Here is a 4493-nt window from a genome sequence, read left to right on the forward strand (position 1 = left end):
GTTCCTTCATTAGAAGTCTTAAGTAGGCAAACAGGGAGAAAGACTTCTATCTCCAGGAGAGAAAGGTGGCCATAGTTACAGGATGGGAGTGTTCATGGCTGAAAGTAAAGTTGTCTGAATGTGGGTCCACATAAACCACGCTGAAACAGAAAAAAATGAAGCTGAAAGGCAGAGAATATCAGGTCTGGAAGAGATTTGTTCAGCCATGCTACAGATCCAGACTCAGAATCTAGAAGATGCTAAACACCAATAAAAACAATTACAAATTGACTTTCAGCATGAAAACAATGTCATGAAAATGTACATTAGAGGGCAGGTATAGTGGCTCAAACCTGTAGTCTCAGCACTTTTAAAGGCCAAGGCAGATGAATCACCTGAGTCCAAGGGTTCAAGACCAGCCTTGCCAATATTAAAATTTATCCAATGGTTGATGCACATCTAGTCCCATGTATTTAGAAGACTGACAGATAAAAATTGCTTTAAGCCAGAGGTTGAGTTTACATTGAGCTGAGATTGTGCCACTGCATTCTGGCCTGAGCAAACCAGCCAGTTTCTGCCTTAGGAAAAAAAAAAAAAAAAAAAAAAAAAAAAAGAAAGAAAGAAAGAACAAGAAAAAGAAGAAGCATAAGAATAAGAATAAGAAAGAAAAAGAAGGAGGGGGAGGAGGAGGAAGAAGAGGAGGAGGAGGAGGGGAAAGAGAGGGAGAAGGAGAAGGAGAAGAAGAAAGAAGAAGAAGAAGAAGAAGAAGAAGAAGAAGAAGAAGAAGAAGAAGAAGAAGAAGAAGAAGAAGAAGAAGAAGAAGAAGAAGAAGAAGAAGGAGAAGAAGACGAAGAAGAAGAAGAAGAAGAAGAAGAAGAAGAAGAAGAAGAAGAAGAAGAAGAAGAAGAAGAGGAAGAATTAGAAGAAGAAGGAGAAGAAGAAAGGAAGGAAGAAGGAAGAAAAAAGAAATAAAGAGGAAGGAGGAAAAGAAAAAGGAGATAAAGTGGAAAAGAAAGAGGAAGAGGAAGAGAAAAAGGGAGGAAAAGGGAAAGAAAAAGAGAAAGAAGAAAAAAAAATGTGCATTAGAAAACATGAAAGGGACTCCTGCAGAAGATAATTAAAGACACAAATCTGTTGGAATGTTGTGATAAAAATATATTTAAAAAATGATTATGACTAATGCTAACTGTAAAATTTCAGCATATTCTGACAGTGATGCCATTCATGTGCATAATATAACATGAACTTTGTAAATCACGTGATGACACAAATAAATGTGATTATAGTTACTGAACTCACTGCATATAAACTGTAATGAAAAAAGACTGTCTACTACAATCTAAGCTTAAGATAATGTATGAAAGCAATTGATAAATAGGAAACTAGTGCATTTTAACCCATTTCTAAATTGTGTGTGTGTGTGTGTGTGTGTGTGTGCGCGCGTCTCTGTGTGTGTATGTGTCTGCATATTTTAGCATATGGTCCTGTGCAATCCCAATTTAGTCCCAAAATTTTTTAAGGCCAGACTAATTGAGAAGTCACTTATTACATTTTACTATTTGCACTTTATTCATTTTCCCTTATCTGTTGCTGTGGTTTTGAATGCCCTCTCCAAATTTTACATAGACAGTCCCTGGTCATTGTGATAGCCACGGGAGGTAGGACCTCTGAGAGGTAGTTAGTCATGAGGATACACCTTGACAACGGCATTGTTGACTTTATCTGGAGAGCACGTTAGTTATTTTGTGAGTGGACTTTGGATCAAAGGATGAATTCAGTCTTGATTTCCTCTTCATCACATGTCCTTCACTTTATGTTGACTGCCTGTCATGGAAAGAAAGCCTCACCAGATGCATCCCTTTGGAATTTCCAGCCTTCAGAAACATAAGTAGAATAAGTCTTTTTCCAAATAACTCCATCAGTAACATTGGGCTATTGCATCAGAAAATTGCCTAAAAGACTATTATTTCTTTCTCTGTAGATAACTGAACGACTTTACCAAGGGATATGGCAAAGTTATTGCCAAATAATCAAAAGCACACACACACACACACACACACACACACACACACACACACACATACACACACACACTCACCACATATAAAATATACTATGCTGTATATGTATATATCATATATATTAGCCATACAAATATGTATATCCGTTCAATATATATTTTAAATGAAATAAAATGCAACATGATTTCACTCTTAACCATATGTTTAGAAATAAATAAAAAGCAACCATAAGGGTAAACATGTAATTTTATTTTCAACAAGATAATTGCAGAATTTTTGCATTTTTTTCAAGAAAATTGTTAGTCTCTATAGTTGTCCATTATATGGTACTCTTTTAGTGTCACTCTAATATCAGTTGTAATTAGGGTTGTATTTTCCCAGTGAAGATAGTTGAAAAGCTGGCTTGAAAGGAGAGTCAGCAGATATATCAGCTATCATGGGCCCTAGCAACCACAGGTTGCCTGCTGGTAGCAGGTTAGGATAAGGAGCCTCATTTACTGACACCTCAGGATATCTTCTTGTTAAAGTTGATGGTTTCACTATCAACTCCAAAAGACTATTTTGTGAGGAAGACATGATTTGGTATTGAGAAGTCATGGTTGTAATGCAATTAAAAGTGTGGTCATTTGTTTGTATGTAGGTGCTATGAGATTGCATATGCATACTGGCCAACTGATTTAAAATAGCATTTTGATTTGTTGCAATGCATTCTGTTGGTCTAAATGAAGTTGAAGATGGAGTAGGAGGAAAGCCACTTCTGGTTGTGTCAGGCAAATTGGCAATTCTTTGGCTGACGGAAGGTTTTCTTATCAGAGGCATATTTAAATTTGTAGAGGCTGAAAATGAAACTTCTCCACTAGTTTCTGCAATTAATGCAGAATTATGATTAACTGTGTCAGCCCCTGCTCTAAAGTACTTCTTGTTGAAACCTTAGGTGAATAAAGTAGATACAAGAGAAGCATTTCTAATCCCAACTCTTCTTTTCATTTTTACTAATAGTTGAGGATAGCCACGTTTGAAATTTGGATTACAATAGACTTTTAACTAAAAGCAAAAGAGAAATAATTCAGTGTCATTTTAAACCAAGAGAAAAGTGGCAGTAACACAAAAAACTCAGATTTCTGTCTTATCACACAAAGTTATTGTCATCAAATGATGCATAAACATTGTTTATTCTTTCCAGGAATGTGCCTTTTGGGGAGAAAGTGCACTCAAATTGTTAAGCCCTCAAGTAAAAACATGTTACATAATAATAGTAACATTTCATTAGTGGATTTGGTAAATTTATTTGGAGTTTATTGGTAAGATTCAGAGTTGTTACAAAATTTCCTGAAACCTAGAAAGTTTAATGCTGAAGCTGCCCTCAGTGATTGCAAAAAAACAATTTTTACTTCGATATTTATATAGTTTACAAAATCTAGAGTTACTGCATGTATCAACATATTTACTGATGTACAAAATAAAATTACCTATATACTCTACATAAAGTGGCCACTGAAATGTTTTAAATACCTTGCTTACAATGGGGACTTCTTTTTCTTCTTCCAGAAAGTCTGCTAGAAACGCAGATCTTTGAAAATTCTGTCGAATTTTACTGAATCCATAAAGGTTGAGCTGTCAAACTAAGCTTTTTATACTCTCAGCTTTAAATATTCTGTAAGGATCTTTTCTTTCCAGGATTTCTTTCTCGAAAAGTTCTTCATGAATCACTATGCAAGTTCCATCCTCATCCCATGATTTGGACTTGAACTGGTCACTTTCAACTATTTTCCAAAGTTTTCTGGGAAAAGTCTGAGAAATAAAATCATTACCCTTATCTAGCTCAGAGACACAAACTGTGTAACCTGGACTTTTTATCAAGGATCCTTGTGATAAAACCTGAAAAGCATTTTCTTCAATTATTGACCTTAAGTCAGAGTGTTCAGACAATATGTGTTCACCCAACAGAAACCTAGTGGAAGCTTCTGAACTAGACAATTTGACTTTAGGAGAAACATCTGGAGTTTCTGAAGAAATATCTGCCATCTCAAATAAATATTTTCTCACCTAATCCTCCAGCCTGCATGGTTTTCAACACTGTGGTTTGAAAACCTGCTGCAGTAGTCCTAAGCAGGTAAAGTAATCTAGACCACTACAATGGTTCTCAATTTGAGTAGCTATGACATCACAAGGGGTCTTTGGTTTCCTAGCAACACACATGAAATTTTACCAAGAGGATTTTCTACTCAGCCCGAGAAATGTATACAGCAAAACTAAAACATAGACTGATTACTTACACAGTACAATCTGCAAGAATCTCATCCCAGCAAAATCTTTTAAACATGTAATTAAATAAATAATGTCCTCAGTACCTGAAATACATGGAATTTTCTCACTGACACACACACTCTCACTAGATTGATTCCAGGGGACACAGGGTCTGGTAATTGGACAGTAGAGATAAATAAAGATAATTAAAGCTCTGTCAGTTTGGCATATTGAATTGAAAACTGA

At 35.6% G+C, this 4493-nt stretch overlaps 1 pseudogene; it reads right to left on the reverse strand.

Moving 5' to 3' along the window:
• Positions 1-2351: 2351 nt before the first annotated feature.
• LOC141583020 (heat shock transcription factor, Y-linked-like) lies at positions 2352-4025 on the reverse strand (annotated as a pseudogene).
• Between the last annotated feature and the right edge of the window lie 468 nt (positions 4026-4493).

Source organism: Saimiri boliviensis, chromosome Y, assembly GCF_048565385.1.
Source record: "Saimiri boliviensis isolate mSaiBol1 chromosome Y, mSaiBol1.pri, whole genome shotgun sequence".
Taxonomy (NCBI): Eukaryota; Metazoa; Chordata; class Mammalia; order Primates; family Cebidae; genus Saimiri; species Saimiri boliviensis.